The sequence below is a fragment of the Solanum pennellii genome, chromosome 10, assembly GCF_001406875.1.
Source record: "Solanum pennellii chromosome 10, SPENNV200".
Classification (NCBI taxonomy): domain Eukaryota; kingdom Viridiplantae; phylum Streptophyta; class Magnoliopsida; order Solanales; family Solanaceae; genus Solanum; species Solanum pennellii.
This window is the reverse complement of record NC_028646.1, coordinates 13950076-13973759: the sequence shown is the minus strand read 5'-3', so window position 1 is coordinate 13973759 and position 23684 is coordinate 13950076. Positions and strand designations below refer to the sequence as shown.

Genomic DNA, 23684 nt, shown 5'->3' with positions numbered 1-23684 from the left:
TTTTCAATGGTTTTTTGAAATAGTATTAGAAATACCGCAAGACTCGTAACTTTTTTGTAGATTCAATTAATTTCTACACATTTTTTTACTCTGCAGCAATTGTTGTTATTGAAGAAGAAGAATTACATTACACTCAGTAAGGTAAGAATAAAAAATGAAGTTATTTTAATGATTTTTACATAGTAGTGTATATGTATTTATAGGCTAATTATAGGTTTAGTTATTATTAAAATTGGAAATGGGGTTTTGACATTTTTCTTAATCCATATTTGTACTAGTCATGAAAGAGATTAGAGACGGAGCACAGTCCAACCGTACTCCACTTGCTCTTGATGTAGATGATTTCAAGGTGATGATCATTATTTACAATGCAACATAATTATAGTAGTAATTTGTTAAAATAGCCATGTTGAATGTGTGTGTCTAATGCAGGGCGATTTTTCATTTGATGATACGTTTGGTAATTTGGTAACTGAGGTATTGCCTTCGTGTCTCGAAAAAGAAGTAGATTCATTAGAAGGTCATGGCAACATTGATGGAATATCGAATGGGCATATGAGGGCACCATCAATGTCAAATGCAGGAAAGTTACTTTCAAGCCCATTGTTTCCTGAAGTTGATGCCTTGTTATCTCTGTTTAAGAATTCTAGTTCACAATTGGTGGAACAAAAAAGACAGGTATATCGTTATGTCATATGTACTGTTCATTCTCGAGAGTTTTTAACTAAAACCCCTTTGTCTCTGATTTGCTATTAAGGTTGATGCAAAATTAAGCAATCTCACAAAAGAAGTTTCTGTTCAAGACTTGAAGCACCATAAGATACTTGCTGAGGTCAGTCAGTAGTTTTTGTATAATTTAGTTTAATGCGAAACTTTCTTTTTATTTGAGATGATGATCATGGGGTCATGGAACTAGAATTGAATATTGAATAATCGAAGAATGAAATGATGACCTTGTTTTAAATGACATCCTATGATGTGAAAATGCACTTGATATGTTTAATACATTTGTCTCGGTAAAGCAGGATAGACATTTGGTTTTTCATTTGCCATCTTTTGCTTATGTTATACTTGTAATCGTCTTTACTATCTTTGGTGTTAAATGGAGCTTCTTTATTCACACTGATCTTCTGAAAGCCTTGAGCATAGCCTTTATGAGTATTAGAAAATGTGCAGCTGGAAAAAGGTGTAGATGGTTTGTTTGGTAGCTTTGCACGTCTGGATTCACGTATATCAAGTGTCGGTCATACTGCTGCCAAAATAGGAGATCACTTGCAGGTAAATGCTATCTCTTCTTAATTACTTAGACTGTTTAGGTCTTTGCTAGTGTAATTACATGAAATTAGTTTACTTTTATCTGATTGTTTCTGTTGTAACATAAGTAAGAAAGTAACATTTTGTTCTTGATCTTCAATTGAAGTTTGGTACTCCAGACTTAAGTGTGCTTCGTCCATTAAAAGAATGAGCGGACAATAGAAAGACATTTCTTCTAAAAAATTCAATTTCTCCAGATAAATCTGTTTTTCAAGTTATTTTAGACTGAGTTTGTACATTAATAACCTTTGTTTCCTGTCAGAGTGCAGATACTCAGAGAGAATCTGCTAGTCAGACGATAGAGCTCATAAAGGTAAACTTATAACCATCTAAAAGTCATTTCACTCATGGATCTTTTTTTTTTGCGTCTGTGTTCTTTATAAAAAAATTGATGGAATAAATTGACTTCCCTCAAACAGTACTTGATGGAGTTCAATAGAAGTGCAGGAGACCTGACACAACTTTCTCCTTTATTCATTGATGATAACCGTGTCGCTGAAGCTGCTTCTATTGCCCAGAAATTAAGCAATGCTCATTACCATTCCTTGGATATTCTCAGAACTGTAAATGTGAAAATTCTTTGCCAATTTTTGTTTTATTATCTTTGGTTGAGCTGACTATTCTAAGGTCAAACTAGATAACTTGCAACCAGGTCAAAAGGTAATAACCCTGCTTATCACTCTTGACTTTTTTCCTTTACTTCTGCTTTCCAGTTTCCGTCTGATCTTTCATTGCCAACAAAAAATAAGGGGGATATTTTGTCCATTGTTATTATTAACGGTGTAATATTTTCGTTTTACACTTGCACCAAGAATCAGATGCCTTCATTCAAAAAATTATCAATTATTAATATTCTTCCTCATTTAGCTATTTATAACCTGAGAAAGCTCTATGTTTCTGACTCTCAGACAACTTATCTATCTCAAGTTGGTGCAAATTAGGATATGCTGTCATGACACAATCATTTTAAGCGTTTACTCCATTATCATATTTTTCCGTTATTTAACTATACTATTTATTACCTACGGATTTAAGGCATATCATTTTCATTTTACCGCTTCTGAATTTCTCTCTTTCTCTCCTTCTCGTATTTTCCATTGTTGGTTAACACTCTTCAGTTTCACCTTGCCTCAGAGTAGCTGATTAAGCAGTCCCTCTGGCTTCTTTCGAGGTGTTGATGCTGTTAATCAATTAGCATGATTTTAGGCGACTATTTTTCCTTTAGTAGTTATAGGAATATAATATTTCCTTTGATTGACGTCCCTGAATAAGTTATAGGATTTATTGAATTAATAAACCTACCCATGGGATGTAAAGGCATACCGACATACAAAATAAGCCTGTTCTTCTCAAATTCTTCAGTAACATCTAACTACTATCATGTCATCACCAAAAATAATTAAGAGAACTTAAAATTTTAGGTTCATTTTTTTTTTCTGATAACTTTGAAATGTTTTACTAGTTTCCTGTGGAGAATCATCAAAATGGGAATACTCGATACAAGGTTGGGTCATTTCTGTCTTTTTACTTTTTTTGGACGGGTGGTGGGATTTCCTGAGAGTTACACCGGACGGAGAAACTTGACCGCTGGGTTGCTTCAGGTTATTGAGTTATTCTCTTATTAACTGTCTGATCTCCCATTGGTGATACTGCATATGGTTTTGGTTCTAATTGTCAATAAGTACACTAAAATATTAACTTCTCACCAAGTCCTTCGATGGACGAGGATATTCAAAGACATTTAATCGTCCACTAATTTAGCTTCTCCTTTTTATACCATTAAAAACAATGATCTAATCCTGGTTCCTGTACTTGGTCTAGAGGATTGGAGCAACAGAGAATTTTTGTTCCTGCATTTACATTTTCTTTTTTTTGTCATTTAAAAAGAAGCCTTTGAGTGATTAATTGTATATCTTTCACCTTAGAGAATCTGTTTTCATCCTCAATTGTGTAACAATATGATTTTTCCCCAGATATAATCACATTTAAGTAATTTGCAGGATCATTTGCTGATGAAGATATTGGAAGACAAAAAACAATGGTCTCCTCTGCTGTTGGAAATGCAACTTCACATATAGGATTGGAAGTTGCTATCACAAACCTCCAGGAGTACTGCAATGGTACAACAGCGAACTACTTATTTCTTTAACTACTGATGTTTTACTGATCCTCATGGATTTATTCCAAAGCTGTGTTTGAAACTTCTGTTCTTCTTGACTAGCTAGTTTTTCACAAACTACCACCCCGAGAAATGGAGAATCTGAAGTTTTAGAGGAGCATAATATATGATTGAACTTTTGTTGATAAAAAAAGTAGAGCAGAAGTAGGTTATTTGTTGGTAGAAAGTTCTGAAGCATTAAGAACCTTCTGGCAACTCTACAACAAACTTCTTAAGAAATTTCTAGGTGCAAAACAGGTTGAGTGCTTTGCTTGCTTAGGTAGTTCTTCTTTCAGGCACCAAGCAATAAGACCTGCTCTTTTATTACCCATGAGATCTATCTTGAAGATCGAACCACTAAACAATAAATTTTCATCTAATTATCCCCCCCTCCGTCTCAATTTATGGGAAGGTGTTTGATAGGACCCGGAGCTTAAGAATGAAACGAAGACTTTTGAAACGTGTTGTCTAGAATAAGCCATAGATATTTGTGTGACTCATCTCATTAAGGGTATACGTTTCAAGTCAAATTGTTACTAAATATAGAAGGTGTCCCTTTTGGGATTAAACTAAAAAGGAAATAGTGTCATATAATTGGGACGGGGGAGGAATCTTTTCAATTTTAATCTTTATTTGACATCAATGATGTTCTGGTCTGGTATGAAAAACATGTTTGACATCAATAGAAGTTCCCAAGACTTAAACCAACTGGATTTTCAATTATGAGCCATGAGGTCCTTATGCTGTGTGTAGTCCAGCGTGAAGCACGTCTCAGACCTATGAACCGGCACAGTATCTTTGAAACTTGTAACATCGATCTCTTACTCTTTTTCATGTCTCTTTACTATTTTTTTGTCTAGTAAGATGTATGGACAACTTAATAAAGGGATAAACGGATGTTAATTTGGTGCATCTGAATCCATAAGAATAATTAGAACAAGGAAAGAGGCCAATTAAACATCTGTTTTTTAAGTAAGAGCAATAATGCATGCTAAAATGCTATGATCTAGCTCCTTCAATGACCATATTGCTCTGACTCCTAAAATTTTGCACAATGATGTAAATACGGCATATCATATTAGAAGACTATACCTTAAAAGGGCATAGAATTGCAAATACCTTTAGTTCATTCTCAGGTTTGTCGTTTTAATTTTCATAAAGTTTCTCGGGGAAAAGTAGCTAGTTCTGTTTTAACTTGTAAAAATTATTCATTGTAAACATTACTTGTGTAATTTCTCTGTAGTCTCAAATGGATTTTTTGATATGGGCACATAGTACTGCATTTTAAGATCTAAAGACGTACTAAACATAGTACTCAATTTTTAAATTCGCTGTTTGGACGCCTAGCTTTTGTTTTCTTCTGATGGTTTTAGCTAGGTAATGTGCTCTTGGTTGACATTTATTTTATGTCTTTCCTGTGATTTCATATTCATTTTTTCATTTTAAAGGACATTCTAAGTAGTCTTCTTATTTGGTGAGCTGCTAGCCTTGGAAAACAGATTATTAGCTCGATTTGATACGGCTACACAGAAGTGTGATTTGTCTACAATGGGTGAATATGGTAAAATTTTGTCACAGGTAAATTAAGCTGTTTCAGTAGACCTGTCATAAGTACTTCATGTTAAATCTCTATTAAACTTCCTGTAAACAGGGGATAACGTGAAAGGTTTTTATCTTTTTCTGGAATTTGAACCTGATTCTTGGTGGTTTCTATTGCAAAGAACACTTCATAATTTGACATATTCGTTCTCCAAGCAGTTTAACAGGGGTACCAGTGCCATGCAACACTACGTGGGATTACGTCCCATGTTTGATATTGCGGTGATGAATGCAGATGCTAAATTGGTCCTTGGTGATGAGGGTGCCCAACCCAGCCCTAGCAATGTTGCTCATGGCCTTTATTCAATGTTTAAATAAATTGCAGGTTGTTTTGGTTGAAGTTTATAAAACAGAATTTCTCTTCTAAATGCATGCCTTTTGAATTTTAACACAGTATGTTTCTTCCAGACACGGTGCGAAAAGAAGCAGCCATTATAGCAGTAGTTTTCCCTTCCCCTAAAGATGTAATGTCGATATTAGTTCAGGTATGGTTGATAACTACTTATGGTGTGCTTGAGGCAGTTATTATCTATCTTGTTTTTGTATGATGGTGCTGCAGCAGCAAAAGAAAGCTAGTTCAGGCTTGTCGTCGCAGAGCTTTAACAATATATGCATATAAAGAATAACATATCTGTGGACGTGCACCAGTTAATTTAGAAAAAAACAATTTCTGTCGCCTTGAGTTTCCTCCAATTTGTCTGCCTGATATTTTCCATTCCAGTAAAGTTCTTACTGAGTGAGTGTTTCCACAAAAAATGCAATTATGGAACTGGTAACTAATAGATTGAGGTTATGAACAGCGTGTCTTGGAGGATCGTGTTCCAAAACTTCTAGAGAAGCTCCTACTGAAACCATCTCTTGTTAACCCACCTCCCATGGCAGAAGGTGGACTTGTATTAGTAAGTGATGTTGCAGAGATTGTTCATTTCTATTAGAAGAGGAAAATATGGTCTTTGGCTGACTCTTTTGTTGCCTTTGAATGTTCAGTATCTCAGATTTCTGGCTGTCGCATATGAGAAGACACAAGAGTTTGATAAGGAGTTGCGAAGTGTCGGATGTGATGACTTGGATGTTGAAGGTAGATATGAAATGAACCTTTGTGCCATCTCATTATTACCTTAATATAGCTGTTTGAAATGTAATAAATGTGCTATAAAACAGAGGTGGAATGTGCCAAGATCTGCGTATGTCTGCTTAATTTGGCGAACATGCTGGTATTTTAAGGATTTACCTTACAGAGACATGTAAATGCATGATATAAGCCTCATGAGTCTTCATTCTGATTTCTCTGTCAACTAGGACAGTTAATGACAAGGTTCTGAAGAAATAAAGAGTTGTCTATTATGGGCATATTATGTACTTCACGGAGAGAGGAAATTAAAAAAAAGAGATAAAGGAGGACAGGGTGTTCAGCAAAAGTGGGAGGGAAATACAGATTCTTGAAGAAATTTGAGTATTAGGTATTGCTAGATGGCCAGGTTCTTAATGAAAGAGAAGTCTTGACACCCAAGTTTTGTTCTTTTCCGTCGTTAAAGCATGTACTGCTTCCGATATTAATGATCAATTAATATCGTAGACTCGGTTTTCTCCTTTACCTGTTTAAGAGAAACAACAAATACATGCGAGTCTATATCGAATCTTTAAGTGTTATGTTTCTTGTAATTTGCTAAGATTGTTTCTACATATAACTTCAGTTCCAAATATTATAGAAAACGTTCTAGTCCTGTTAGGTTACTTACTGTGGTTTACTACTATGGTTCATTTGGGTACTAGAATCACTTTCTTGAAGATATTCACTTTTGTTTTTACCACGAGGTCAATGTAGATGGTCTTGACCATAGGTTATTTCCATTTATAATTTCTTGAACTGGCTTTGTTTATGTCAATTATATTTAAGATCTCCATTTTCTTCTGGTTCAGGTTTGACCGAATCATTGTTTCTACCACACAAAGATATAAACATAGAGTGTGATCAAGCCTTTCTTAAATAACTTTACAAAGCTAAGGTTTGTGACAATTTCTCCTTCTGAACAGTCTCATCATTCTAGTTTCTGTTTAAGGCACTCCTTTCTCTCTATTGCTTAGGTAAAACAAGGAAGTTTTGGAAGAAGCTATTTCCATAATGAAAACAATCGGAACTCCTAAATGAAGTAAAGAAATTATTGGTTGTCAATTTTCTGGTTCTAGGGAACCTTGAAATATTTCTGTTCAAAAGCACCTAGTAGGTGCAATGTAAATTGCAAAATCTTTGCTCCACATAGGCTCTTACCAAATCAAACTTAGCTTGCATGAAATCTGGTATACTAGCTGACAAGGCTACCTACTTCTGGACAGCATTAAACAATATTGAAGGTCCACAATGTTATTGTAACAATAGATGCCCAAAAACTTTCTGAACTTATAGATGTTTATGAAAGTGTTCCACCTGTAACATATCATTCTGGTGGCCTTCTCTTGAACAATTTTGAACAGACCTCTTGTTTTAATTTGCAGATGGATGAACTGCGTAGTGAAAGTCAGCTATCCAGCTCTGAGTCATCTGGGACAATTGGACGCTCAAAAGGTTCTTCAATAGTACTTTCTAACCCGGAAATTTCTGTCACTGTGGTAACAGAGTTTGTTCGTTGGAACGAAAAAGCAATATCCAGATGCAGTTTGTTTTACTTACAGGTATATATGACATGTTTAAAGATGTTGCTGAAGTTGTACCTTCATCATCTCTCAGTTTTTTTCCTTTGGCTGGAAAATCAAAAGGAACTAGTTATTGTATCAAGGCTTGTGCCGGAGTAGATTCATTCACATCATGTTCGTTTTCAAGTCCAGTAGATTTTTGACCTATTCTATTAAAAAGATGCTTTAGGCTAGTCAGATTAGAATTTAGATTGAAAAGATGTTTATCCATATGACTGTTGGTAGTGATTGCGTATGTTCCTCTACTTTGGATATCATGTATGCGGAGATTCCCCTTGGCACAGTAGTAAATTATTTATTGCATAGACAGGTTAGTTGAATAGTTGAAGAGCTATAGTTGACATACATACAGAGGGAGTGAGAATCTTCTCCATACTTTCTTTAGTAAGTAATATAAATTTTATACAGAAGACCTCAGCAACAAGACTGTTATGATTTTATGCAAAACAGCTAGATTTGTCACTTAAGAATGTAGGCAATCGATAAAATCCAGTACTGTATCAATGTCATTTACAACAATTCCTTCACATCAACCTGTAATCCTACAGAAAAAACTTTTATTTGTAAAAAGACTTCCAACTTTTGGCAAAACAGGAATCTGATTTCTCTTGAAACACATGTGATCTCTTTCTAGCCAAACGGTCCAAAATATACATCATGGAATTCTTCTCCATGCCTACATCTGATCCTTATCTTTTCTCCTTGACAACTTATTACTGTTTGTTTTAAACTGAAGGCACTGCCACTAGATTCAATATAAGTTCAATAATGTATACCAGATTTGCCAAGTAAAGTTACAATGTGGCCTGTAGTAATCAAGTATGTTGTAGTTATCTTTTTTTAGTGTCTTCTGCCGCTGGTACACGTCTTTAGGCCATTCTCCTAACTTGATGATCTATTTGTTGACTGTTATACTTTAGTAGATAAAAACCTACAGGGATTAGCTAATTGATTATACCACTTATATACAGCCTGCTGCACTTGCTGCTAGCATTAAACCTATTTTCACATGCCTTCTGGACCAAGTAAGTTCATCACCTCCTTTTACATTTATAGTTTGTTTCAATTGTTGCCGTCTTTTAGTTCTTTCATCATGTCACTGGGAGCATGCATTAATCAAGTAGGAAATTCATAGAAGGTACAATATATATCTTATGTGACATATATCTAAAATATGTGTTTGTGTGTGTGCCTCTATATATATATCTGTAGTCTTCTGCATGTTTAGAATTCATGTAAGCAATATCTCTAATGCAGAATAAGGAGTTCTATTTTCACTGTTTGCTTTTGCCTGTGGAAATATCTAGCATTTGTATAGAAACATCTCCGATGATGAAAGCTAAATTACATTAAACTTTGGTAATATCATTTTGCTTTATTGTGGGATAAAAGAGCTTTGAAAGGTGTTATAAGAGTTGGAGGAGACGAGCAAATCTCCCAAAATCTTTGGTTGCACATTACTTTTTTACCCTAGTCATGAATGAGTGTATCAATAATATACAAAATGGGATTCAATGGAGTATGTTATTTGCAGAAGTTATTGTTTTAATCGCCGAAAGCCCTAAACAAGCGAAGTCAAACCAAAAGTTTGAGCCATGGAGAAGCACTCTAGAGTAATGGTCTTAGGAAAAGTAGAAGTAACCAAAAATCATATAGACTCTAAGAGCCAACACAAGAAGAAAGGAGTGAGATGACTATATGCAGTCAATTCATCTAGATGAAGTTGCACGACAGAATTAAAATAGGTTCACTGGAATAGAGAAATGTTAAGGCTGTGCTATGCGTTCAGAGGATACTTACCATATTAAAAGGTAAGTTCTACAGAATGTTAATGAAATCTGTAATTATAGATGGATGCAATGTTTAGCCTCCAAGCCTCAACATGTCCACAAAATGAATAAAATTGTTAGTGGAACACTTACATTGGGTCCTCATCCTGGGTTCACTAACAACAGGTCTGGTGTTTGTTAGTGGAACACTTACATTGGGTCCTCATCCTGGGTTTACTAACAACAGGTCTGGTGTTTGTTAGTGGAACACTTACATTGTTGTCCTTATCCTGGTTTCACTAACAACAGGTCTGGTGTTTGACAAGAATCCTTTTAGTTCTGGTAGAAATTATATTTTGATGCACAAAATAAGTACATGGTTTAGAGGATCACTAGTCGTTTGATAACCCCTTTAGGACAAATTATTGGGTAATGAAACAGGACAAATAGAGCTGAGTGGTTACTGAGGTTCCATCTTACCAGACCCTACTAATTTGGAAAGAGGCGTAACAATAGTTATGGTACAATTGTTTTTCTCACTCTAGACTTTTGCAGGTCAGTCAATACATAATAGGAGGTCTTGAAAGAGCCAGAGAAGGCCTTACTGAGGCTGCTGACTTGAGGGAAAAACACTTGCTGGGAACTAGTGTTAGCCGAAGAGTTGCTGCAGCAGCTGCTTCTGCCGTAATTATTCCAGTCTTTTCTTTTGATCTAGAGTTTTGTACTTTGTATACATCTAAATATTAAGCGACCAGCTGTCTTGTTGTATGATTGGTTTTATATAGGCAGAAAATGCAGCTACTGCTGGTGAAAGCAGTTTCAAATCTTTCATGGCATCTCTGCAACGTTGTGGAAGCAGTGTGGCTATTTTGCAGCAAGTGGGTTGTTTTGATGCCAGTGGAGTCAATTTATATTTATGTAGATGTAGCTTTAACTCAATTGCACTTAACTCCTGGTTTTCTTTAGTATTTTGTGAACTCCATATTGCGGCGTTTACTTCCTGTGAAGAAATGGCAACAGCTATGTCACGTGCAGAGAGTGTTGCTTGTAAGGGGCTTCAACAGTGCATTGAAACTGTCATAGCAGAGGTTTGTGATTTAAAATATTTATTCTTCTGTATAGGCTTGATAAGTGCTATATGTGGGACACTTATCCTCCCTAGGCAAAGTATCTCATTGGTCACTTTTACCAGCCACTTAATGTTTTCCAACTCTTGCATCTGTCCTCTAAAACCAAACATTTTGTTTGACATCATGTTCCCCTTTGACTGCTTTCAGGTAGAAAGGCTACTGTCAACTGAACAAAAGGCAACAGATTATCGATCACCTGATGATGGCATTATCCCTGACCATCGGCCAACAAGTGCTTGTGCATGGTGAATCCCTATATTAATTAGAAGATGCACATATGTTAGTCTTTTTTATAGAAAGATGTATTCTTGAAACATCAAGAACATATCCAAGTATTAAATTTCAGTTGATCTTGTGATTGCTTTCCTCTTTATATCTGGCGTAGAATATTTTAAGATCTTTGGAATTTACGTCTTTTTTGGCAATCATTTAGTTTCATTTTACCGGTATACTAATATTATATCTACAACCAGTGCTGTTGCATACCTTTCCCGTGTGCTTGAGTCGGCTTTCACTGGACTGGAAGGGCTTAACAAACAAGCCTTCCTGACTGAACTGGTATGTTACTGTTCTTATTGTTGTGACTATTATTTTTAGTCCAAAACCTTGATGCCGGAAATCTTCTCTCAAGTATCTTTTTTCCCAAGAAAGGTTGAGTGTGTTATAGATAGCACCAAGAAAGTGCTATCAAAAGTATTTACAATCGAGACAAAGAAACCCATCACTTTGTATTCTTAAAGGCATTCTATCAGATCTATCACTTCTCTTTTTTATCTGTTGGGTAAAGTTATCTTCTTGTAATTTCCCAGGTTAATGCTGTTTCCAGACGCACGATAACTGATCCTTGACCCAATTGGTCATTTTTATAGTTTCAGAGAGTTCTGTTTCTGGAAATTGTTCGGTAGCTTGTTCGAAATTGTATAATCAACTGAATTTACCTTTACACATGTCCTAGCCTGTAACTCTCAAAAATCACCAATTAACAAAACCACCCATGATATTGATCTTCTAAGAATATACACATGGTTAGTTTGTGCATACACACATTTGTTGTGCAAATGGTAGGAAGAAATTGAAACTTGTCTCTGCATCCATTTTAAGGCTATGTATTTCTGTCGTGTCGGGTTATTCAGTGGTGTCTAAATTATCTGCAACTTATTGATTCTTTATTTAGTTTTCTTTGCTAGAATTTCTTATATTGATACTATGTTTGTCTATTTTAAAAATGTTCTTATAGGGGAATCGCTTGCACAAGGGGTTTCTTAACCATTGGCAAAATTCACTTTTAATCCTAGGTAATTCCTTTCTCTAGTTCATTCGATTTAGTAGCAGCAGCAGCAGAAGAAATTATACTAGTTTCTAGATATATCAAGGTTGACTGGTACAAGTATTGCAGCTATTGCCACATCATTTATGTCAAATTCTAAGATAATTGTGGTATATGATGGTAAGTATATAAGCAAGAAAAGACCTAACTTTGTCGAACAAGCAAGGACTTGGCCTTCTTCCTCTATGAATAACGCAATGTGACACACAGCAGATCAGTTAGAAGGGAAAAACAAATCGATCACACATCCTCTCACTTCCTCACAAATGAAGCCTTTGACCTTAATAACCCTAAGCCTGCCCTTCACATCCAAAACTGAAAAATCATTTTCTTTGTGGTCAAATTGCAGGAAAGATAGATTCCTGAGAGCATTGCAAGTATAAACAAACATAAAAATTCTGGTTTTTGCACTAGATCATAAAACTAAAGATATTTTTAGTTAAATGTTAGCATATTCGTGAGAAAGTTATGACAAGACTTATTTGTGTTAGATTACATGAAATATGGATTCATGTGAGCAGTGCATATATATGGAGAACATAAAAGCCTTGATTTTAGCTCTAGAGCATAAAATCAAATGTACTTTGAGTTATATGCACCCTGATAATTGGGGCATCAATTTTTTCATCTGAAGGGATAGCACAAGCATAAAGTCCTTGTAGTTTCAAGAAGTAAAAGTCTTCGACTGAGGAGATAATAAAGCAAGGCAATGTTTTAGAATATGAAAAGATCAGTAATGTGATAGACCTTACTGCTGAAATACAAAATAAAGGATCAAGAACTGCTATTTCACACTAGATTCACTGATATTACAACAATCACGAGTACGCTACTAATATAATAAATCACATCCTAAGACAATAATGAACTTAGTTATATAATCATAAAGATCACAACCTTTCTGGACATTCGAGAGACTAGAAACTCTCCCAGAATTCCTTTCCTTTATTTTCTGAGTATCCTTCTTTTTCACTGCCCTGCCCCTATTTCTAAAGGAAAAACCACCCATTAAATGTGTAACTGTCTCGTGACTACCCTTCCCTATAAGAATCACCTTGTCCTCATTACCTTTCCCTATAAGAATTACCTTGTCCTCAAGGTGAAAGTCCGGAAATTATTGATCGATGATTGCATATTCCTCCCAAGTATTCTCAAAGTCTGATAGGTTCTTCCACTTGATTAGCACTTCCAATTTTCCATTGATTAGCTTCCTGATCTGTCTCACTGCCTCAGGTTCAACTTGAAGCTCCAATTCTTGGGTAAGAAATGGAGGTAGGTTTTGAGCAGAAGTAGTTCGAAGCAAGCATTATCTCAACTGTGAAACATGAAACATTAAATGAATGCGTGTTCCAACTGGTAACTCCAACCGATAAGCTACAGATCAATCTTTTCCAGAATCTTGTGAGGACCATAAAAACAGGGACTGAGTTTTTCATTGATCTTCTTAGGCAAAGAACGTAGTTTGTAGGGCCGAAGTTTGAGATATACTACTTCACCAATCTTAAAAGTCAGTTCTCTACGATGTCGATCAGCTTGATTCTTCATTCTTTGTTGTGCTTGTAACAATTGTTCTTTGAGTTCGGTTAAGATCATATTTCTAGTACGCACCTACACATTTACTTATTCAACCGCTGAAGTAGTGTCATTCATGTGAAAAATTGATGATGGATCCCTTCCGTATAATGCCTTAAAGGGTGTCATACCTACAGATCTATTAAAGAATGTGTTAAACCAATACTCAGCCCAAGATAACTAGTGGACCCATTCTTTAGGATTTTCTCCTGCCATACAACGGAGATATGTTTCTAAACTCCTATTCACAACTTCTGTTTGCCCATCAGTTTCTGGATGATCAGAAGAGCTATACCATAAGGTAGTGCCTGCTAGCTTGAATAGTTCCTTCCAAAAGTGGCCTATGAACACACAGTCACGATCAGACACAATAGACTTAGGAAATCCATGCAATTTAAGCACTTTCTTAATGAATACAGCTGCTACATCTTTTGTTATTGTTACCTGATTCATCTCGACCAGAAATCCTTGGTTTCCTTTCGTTAAGAAATTAGTCATGGGTTTCAGTGACACTACTGTTCGAACCATCTCTGGACCGACCCCCTCGAAGCGACACCAATCTTCCTACATCTCTGAATTTAATGGTAAAAAGTTTCCAATTCACCCTCATCTTTCCTAATGTGGCTAACCATTCAATCCCTAATACCACATCAATTCCCCTCAATTCAAATCGAAAATATTGTTGGTTGATTTGGACTCCTTGCACATATATCCTTACCTTTTTGCATACTTCACTCCCACAAACCTGCTGACCATTAGCAATTGTTACTTCAAATCCTTTGGTCTTCTTAATAGGTTATTGCAGATGATGAGCGAGGGTGGATGATATAAAATAATGGGTAGCTCCACTATCGACCAAAATTATCACATCGTGTCCATGAATCTCCCCCACAAGTTTTATTGTTCTACCTCCTGTAAGGCCCACAACTGAATTCATATCAACACCATCATAGTACCTTTCATTTCCCCTTCAACTACATCTTAAGCTGTAGACTCAAAGAATTCCTCTGTTTCGTCTTCATCAGTGTTGGGTGCCTCTCAGATAATCAATAGGTTAAGCTTCCTATTTTTACAACTATGATTAGGGCCAAATTTTTCATCACATCTGAAACATTACCCTAACTATCTTTTTCAGGCAAATTCTGAATCATACAACCTTTTGAATTGTACTTTAGACTTTGCTACTGCAGTCCTGTTGAAGCTAGTCGACTTTGTGGTAGTATGCACTGATGAATCAGTGTTACGACTTGCTACTCCGGCTCTTGTGTCACGAGATTCAAGAATGTTTGCTACTCGGTGACAATTGGGTCTAAACCCAATTGTTTTATTACTCTCACTTCCTCTGCCTGATCAAATTTAAAACCTTGTACTTCCTGCAAAACATAATTTCGATCCTCCACCTTTTGAGCAATCTCCGTTATCTCCCTCAAGGTTTGAGCCTGAAACAACATCACTTTTGCTCAAATTTCCTCTTTCATCCCATTTAAAAATACTCCAGATAACATTCCATCAGATGCTTCCTTCATAGATGCTGAGACCTTCTCAAATTATTCACGAAACACGACAACTGTGCTAACCTGCTTCACCCCCATTAAGACAACATATTGATTGATTTTTTGAGAATGATGAAATCGGTTCAATGACTCTCTTTTGAAGTCCTCCTAGGTTAACATTTGTTTTCGAGATTCCATCCAATAATACCAATTTAAGGCTTTTCCTTCGAAACATACACCTGCTGCTTGTAATCTTTTCGCTTCAGTAATTTCATTCATGGTAAAATATCGCCTCAACTTTGAAAATCCATCCCAAAGGATCCTCTCCTTCCAAAACTGGTAGTTATAATTTCTGGAACTTCTTCCCATCTTTTTCTCCAACCCAGTTGACATTGCTTCCCTCTTCTTGATTTTCTGATAGATCTGGTTTGAGAAGGAGATGCTTCTGCTATCATAGTTCTCCCTTGTTCTTCGATTCTAGCAAGAGTCTCTGTCATTTCTTGAAACCATCCTTCCAGTTTTTTGATATCTTCTCTTACTCCTGTCAAATTTGTCTCCACTTGTTCAACTCGTCCCTCCATTCTACTCACCATTCCTGAACGTTACTGCTCTAATACAAATTTGATAGACCTTACTGATGAAATACAAAATTAAGGAACAAATACTGGTGTTTCACACTAGATTCACTGATATTACAACAATCACGAGTACATTACTAATATGATAAATCACATCCTAAGACAATAAAGAACTTAGTTATATAATCATAAAGATCACAACCTTTCTAGACATTCGAGAGACTAGAAACTCTCCCAAAATTGCTTTATTTTCTGAGTATCCTTCTTTTTCACTACCGTGCCCCTATTTCTAAAGGAAAAACCACCCATTAAATGTGTAACTGTCTCATGACAGTTACTAAGTTTCTTACTTATTTATTTTGGTCTCCTGGAATAAGTTTTTATAACTCGAGGCACATCATAATGTCCTGAAAAGAATAAGAATGAAAGGAAGCAGATGTCTCGAAGAAGACAATATACATAATCCAGAAAGCACTCTGGATTAAAACCAACATCTATCAATGGTTAGAGAAACATAAAACGTAAAAGTTTATGCTTGGTATCTGGTTTGACAATTAGGTGAATTCCCCTATTTGTAATGCACATCCGTTGAAAGTTGCTTCATCTACCGAAATTCTCTCTGACTTTTGCAGTGGAGGCTTGCGTTTGAAGTGTGACATAACAGAATATGGAGAGTTTGTTCGTAGTTTCAATGCCCCTCAGGTTGACGAGAAATTTGAACAACTTGGAATGTAAGTTGCAAGGTTTCTCGAAATTTTAGGCCTCATACAAAATATAATTTCCTCTAATGTTTCCTGTTTTGACTCTTGCTTCAGCATAGCGAATGTGTTTATTATTGCTCCTGAAAGTCTAGGCCCTTGTTTGAGAGAACTCCAAGCATTAAGAAAGATGCTCAAAGGTGACTAAGATGTTTACATATTCATGTTCTTTTTTTGTGTTATGAATGTGTTCAAGTGAAAGGTCTACTTTGTTGTATCCATCCCATTTTTTGGTCAACTTTAGCTATTCAATTGATATACGCAATTGTTAAAAAGAAATAATAATTGGAGTTGAAAATAAAAGATTTGGTGACTGACAAATTGGTAAGATATGCAATCAATTTTGACTTTGCTATATTTACCTATGTCATTAGTAACACATGCATGATTTTATCCATCTATAAGTAGACCATTCTTGCTCATTTGTAGAACACACCAAGTTAGAGAGAAAAACAATTATGAGAACAAAGTGAGGTATTCCATAGACTATAGAAGAAAAATAGTATGTGAAGAAAAATAGAGTGTGAGCGATATTCTAGTAATGTGGAAACCAAAAATGTTGTTCTTCTTGAGTGTATAGTAGTCACTTTGAGTATTGTATTCATGACTACACAGTGTAAAATTCCTTACTATAGTAATATCAGTTTCTCCTCTTGACCCGTATTTTTTTTCCCCTTATTTAGAAGGGTTTTCCACGTAAAATTCTTGGTTTCATTATTTTCTCATTTTATTTACATTACTTTTACCATATATATTTTTGTGTTTATCCGTGTTTTTCCCGACAAACTGCTATCAGAGTCGAGTATGCTCTGTGGTTGCATCACAATTTGAACTTCCACATCAGAAAAGATTTACTTTGATATGCGATAACAATATTTTTTGGGGAAAAAACAATGGAATTCAATACAAGTAGAATGGTTACTTTGAATGGATTTAATTATGCCATTCGGAAGGGGAAAATGGAAGATATTCTTTATGTCAAGAACTTTTACAAACCAGTATTTACCACTGTAAACCTGATAATAAAACAGATGAAGAGTGGAATCTGTTGCACATACATGTTTGTGGATTCTTCAGGCAATGGGTCGACGATAATATGTTGAACCATATTTCTGGGGAGACACATGCTCGAACCCTATGGGAGCATCTTCAAAGTTTGTATGCTCGGAAGACTGGAAATAACAAAATGTTCTTAATAAAGCATATGTTGAATTTAAAGTATCATGATGGTTCTCCGAGACCATCTGAAGAATTTTCAGGGGATCATGAACCAACTACTTGATTACCTACCAGACTCTTGGGAAATATTTAGAACTTCATCGTCAAATTTTGCTCCGAATGGTGAGATCTCTATAGATTCTACCAAGAGTAGTGTCTTGAACGTAGAGATGAGAAGAAAAGTCAAGGGTCTTCTTCGTCGGATGTCCTGATAACTGGCCCCATGGGGAGAAACAAAATTCATGGTTCTCAGTACAGATAACAATATAGGATAAAATTCAGATGCTGACTTAAGGATATTGAGTGCTATCATTGTGGCATGAAATGGCACACAAAGATGTTCTGCAGGAAGTTGAACATGGAAAACAAAATCAAAGAGAAAACTAAAGAAGATGGCAATGAAAATTGCCAAGCCACTGTTACAATCGAAGATCTTGTTACTGTCCTTGATGAAGGATATGATAAATATTGCTTGTGATGAGTCAAGCTGGGTTGTGGACACTGGTTCCGCATCTCATGTGACACAAAGGAAGGATTTTTTCTCTTCCTATACTCCTGATGATTTTGGAACCTTGAGTATAGGTAATGAGACTATTTCTAGGGTGGTTGGTATTGGTACAATTTGTTTGGAAACTAGTGTTGGAACTAAACTAGTTTTGAACAATGTGAAACATGCCCTTGATGTTCATTTGCACCTAATTTCTGTGGTGTTTTAGATGATGAAGGTTATGTTAGTACCAACAGTGATGGAAAATGGAAGCTCATTAAGGGTTCCTTAGTTGTGGCTCGTGGTAACAAAGTCGTGGTCTATACTAGACTACGACATATGCTTGTGATGATATGGTGAATGCGGTTGAGATTTATAACCCTCAACGTTATGACACAAGAGACGTAGCCACATCAGTGAGAAAGGACTTAATATTCTAGCCAAGAAGAATTTTTTGTCAAATTTCAAAAGTGCTAAATTAGAAAATTGTGAGCACTGCTTGACTGGTAAACAAAATAGAGTTTTGTTTAAGGATTATCCTCCTTCGAGAAAGATAAAGTTGCTTGAGTTGGTGCACTCTGATTTATGTGGTCCAATGAAGACAAAGAACATTAGGTGCACTCTTTGTCACTTTCATTGATGATTGCTCGAGAAAACTTTGGGTCTATGTCTTGAAGTCTAAAGACCAAGTGTTAGGTGTCTTCAAGCAGTTTCAGGCTTTAGTTGAAAGAGAAACTTAAAAGAAACTGAAATGTATTCGTACTGATAATGGTGGTGAATATTGTGGACCATTTGACGAATACTGCAAGCATCAAGGTATTAGACACCAGAAGACTCCTCCCAAGACTCCTCAGCTTAATGGTTTGACTGAAAGGATGAACAGGACCTTGATGGAAAGAGTTAGATGTTTGCTTTCTGAAGCAAAGTTTCCGAACTCATTTTGGGGTTAGGCTTTATTGACCGCTGCACATGTTATTAATCTATCTCCTGTTGTTGCTTTGCAAAGTGATGTACCAAATAGTGTTTGTATGGAAAGTATGTTTACTATGACCATTTGAGAGTATTTGGTTGCAAGCCTTTGTACATGTGCAAAAAGATGAGAGGTCAAAGTTAGATGCCAAGACAAGGCAGTGCATCTTCACTGGATATAACCTTGATGAATTTAGTTACAGGCTATATGAATTTGTGAGAAACCGTGATATTATTTTCATGGAGAATCAAACAATTGAAGATATTGACAAAGCGGAGAAGGTAGAATTTTTAAGTTTTGATGGTATAGTTCATCATGATGACGTTCCTCACACAAGTGTGCATGATGTTGTTGATCTTGATAATCATTATGACACCCAGAATCATGTATCTCATCAATATGTTAGTGTTGATAATAACAATGATATTGTTATTGATGATCATGTGCTCATGAAGTTGTGGACGAATCAAATATTCTGCTTCGGAGGTCCACAAGAAAATGGTTTCCTTCCTCCCTTTATTCACCCAATGAGTATGTGTTACTCACTGACGGGGGAGAACCTGAATGTTATGAGGAGGCCATGGAAGATGAGCACAATGACCAATGGATTGAAGCCATGAAAGATGAGATGAAGTCTCTGCATGAGAACCACACTTATGAGTTGGTAAAATATCTTAAGGGCATGAGAGCTTTGAAGAACAAATGGGTGTTCAAAGCTAAAGTTGAAGAACACAACTAGAAGCCTAGATACAAAGCTAGATTGGTTGTTAGGGATCTGGTCAAATGAAGGGTATTGGCTTTGACTAAAAATTTTCTCTTGTTGTGAAAATGTCCTCGATTCGCACAGTTCTAGGTTTGGCTGCTAGTCTTAATTTAGAGATTGAGCAAATGGATGTGAAGACGGCTTTCCTTCACGGTAATCTAGAAGAAGAGATTTATATGGAAAAACCTGAGGGCTTCAAAGTAGATGGTAAAGAAAATTTTGTGTGCAAACTCAGAAAGAGTCTATATGGCCTAAATCAAGCTCCTAGACAGTGGTACAAGAAGTTTTAATTTGTTATGGAGGATCAAGACTATAAGAAGACTTCTTCAGATCATTGTGTATTTGTACAAAAAAATTTTGAGAATTATTTATCATCCTTTTGCTGTATGTGGATGATATGTTGATTGTGGGCAAGAATACTTCCAAGATTGACGAGCTGAAGAAAGAGTTGTGTAAGTCTTTTTCTATGAAAGACTTGGGCCATGCCAAGAAAATTTTGGGCATGAGAATTACTCGTCTCAGAGATAAAAGGAAAATTTATTTGTCCCAGAAGAAGTACATTGAACGTGTACTAAAGCACTTCAATATGAAGAATGCTAAGCCTGTTTGTACACCTCTTGCTGGTCATATGAAGTTGAGCAAGAAGATGTGTCCTACAACTAGGGAGGAAAAAGAGAATATGGCCAAAGTTCCATATTCCTCCGTCGTCAGAAGTCTAATGTATGCAATGGTATATGCACTAGACCTGATATTGCTCACGCAGTTGGTATTGTCAGCAGATTTCTCGACAATTCAGGAAAGGAGCATTGGGAAGCTGTGAAGTGAATATTCAGGTATCTTAGAGGAAGCTCAGATTAATGCTTGTGATTTGGAGCATCAAATCCAATTTTGAAAGGCTATACCGATGCTGATATGGCAGGTGACCTTGATAACATAAAATCAACCACTGGATATTTGTTTACTTTTTCATGGGAGCTATATCATGGAAGTCGAAGTTGCAGAAGTGTGTTGCACTATCTACAACTGAAACTGAGTATATTGCGGCTACTGAAGCCGGCAATGAGATGATATGGCTAAAGCGATTTCTTCAAGAGCTTGGTTTGAATCGGAAGTTGTATATTGTCTATTGTGACATCCAGAGTGCAATAGACTTGAGTAAGAACTCCATGTACCATGCAAGAACAAAACACATCGACGTCAGATATCATTGGATTCGTGAGGAAGTGGATAAAAAAGATCCACACAAGTGAAATCCTTCAGATATGCTGAACAAGACGATATCGAAAGACAAGTTCGAGTTATTCAAAGAACTTGTGGGTATGAGCTCTCTCTAAAGAAGATGAAGATACCTTCTTCCAGTAAATGGGACTGGAGGGAGATATTTCTTGAATCCATACCATTTTTGGTCAACTTTAGCTATTAATTGCTACAAGCAATTGTTAAAAAGGATAGTAATTGGAGTTGAAAATAAAAGATTTGGTGGTTGACAAATTGGTAAGATTTGTAACCATTTTTGACTTTTCTATATTTACCTATGTCATTAGTGACATAGGCGTGGTTTTATCCTTCTATAAATAGAGAATTCTTGCTCATTTGTAGAACACACCAAGTTAGAGAGAAAAACCATTTTGAGAGCAAAGTGAGGTATTCCATAGATTATAGAAGAAAAATAGTCTATGAAGAAAAATAGAGTGTGAGCGATATTTTAGTAAGGTGGAAACCAAAAGAGTGTTTTTCCTTTTGAGTGTATGGTAGTGACTTTGAGTATTGTATTCGTGACTACACAATGTAAAATTTCTTACTATAGTAATATCAGTTGCTCCTCTTGACCCGGAGTTTTTTCCCCCTTATTTAGAAGGGTTTTCCACGTAAAATTCTTGGTGTCATTATTTTTTCATTTTATTTACATTACTTTTTCCATATATATTTTTGTGTTTATCCGTGTTTTTCCCAACACACTTCGGTTTTGTTAATAACTAATTTTTTTCTTTCTGAATAGTAATGTAACAAAAGGTTGAATGACTTGTATATTATTTAAGGTTGTCTGCTGTACAAGTTTAAGGCGGATAGTTTGCTGAATTCTTTCTTTTATCTGCAAACTCAGGTTTATTCAACTCCGCGATGATTACAAGAATGCAAAACTTGCATCAAAGCTCAGCTCCTTGTGGAGTTAGCTTAGTTGCATCAGAAATTACATCCTCAAGATAAAAAATCCCTTTGTACTTGTAGCCTATATATATGGCAAAGCTCTTCCATCTCATATTGGATCTTTATATTTCTGAACTGGAAAATATGGGGAAGATTGTTACTATATTGTTAATGATCGACAAGAAAGATATAGTTTTTTCTTAGTATAAAGATGTATCTTTTCCTATGCGGAAACTCTTTGCACTTCCCAAAAAATACACATTCTTCACACCTAGTAAGACTTGTTATGGGTCGGACAGTGGTTTCCCTGCTTACTATGGGTCTGGCCGTGTTTGAAACCTCAGAAAAAAAGCTGCTATGTCTTCCCTTCTTTTGCTTCTCCTTCCTCTTCAGTATGCAGGTACAAAAGCAGGCTAAGTTTGAACAGTAGCTATCATCAATTTCTTCATAATGAAATGTTTCAAATGACCAGTTATTTACCTTTTTATTTCACAATGTCCCTTTTTCAAACTTCACTAGTAAAATTACATTCATGTATTACTATTTGAGGCACTGAAAATTATTAGGTATTAAGGAATTATTTTAGAAGAAGGGTAGTGATTGACTACTTGTAATTTTATAAACCAAAGGAAATACTTTTTGTGTAGGGTGTTTTGATTGCTTCCTTTTAGCAAATGATTTCGAATCTTAAAGTATATTGCACATAAGTAGACACTAGGGTTGTACATGATTGATTGGGTTGAGTTTTTCAAATATCAAATTAAACTATTTTTATCGTATTTTAAAATTTATAAATTAAATAAAATTAATATAATTTAGATTTTTCATCCTCGAGTTTTTTCGATAATATATTAACTACAAAAATATAATTAACTTATATTTAATATATATATTTAGTCTTATCAAACAATAATTATTAAAGATATTTTTTTATAAAAAATAACACAAAATATGAGATGAGTGATGACACAAAAAACATTAACAATAAATAATAGTGAAATTACATAAAATAAATATTCCAAATCAACAAAGTCATGAAAAATGCTTGCACATAGGCTTCAATTGCCTGGATGTTTATCCACATCATATATATGCTTGCACATATTTTTTTCAAGGAACTCCCTTCATATATAGCCGGGGCGTTTCTTCCCCTTGGGCTCTCTCCCATCATTTTTTGCTTACACTGTGCTCGTTTGGTACAAAGATTAAAAACACATGAATTAGTAATAGAATAATTAGCAATGTAGGGATAAGTAATGTAGAGATTAAGAATACGGAATTTACTTTTATTAAGTATTTGGTTCATTATTTCTCACCACATCTTGTGTTTGGATTAAAGATCTTTATTTTTTTTTCAATTATACCCTTGAATTGTTGAATAATTGGATCAAGGTAGATAATTGTCAGACAATTATTTTTTTACAACCTTCAACCGAGCTATGAGAAGAACAATTTTGTTGTCATGTTTGCTATTTTTTACTTGAATTTTTTGAGAATAAATTTTCATCTTAATAAATTGACCACTCACAAATTGCCATTTTTAAATTTTGGAAAAGATAAATAATCTACTTTTAAAATTGAAAACATTGTCAACAATGGTAAACTTGATTAAACCATCTACATTTACACATAAAAATTGCAATTTGTTGTTTTAATATGTATGTAATTTTTTGATTTTATATATATATATATATATATATATATATATC

General features: G+C 35.3%; 1 pseudogene; it reads left to right on the top strand.

Annotated features, from left to right (window-relative positions):
- Positions 1-280: 280 nt before the first annotated feature.
- LOC107001947 lies at positions 281-22200 on the top strand (annotated as a pseudogene).
- The last annotated feature ends 1484 nt before the right edge of the window (positions 22201-23684 follow it).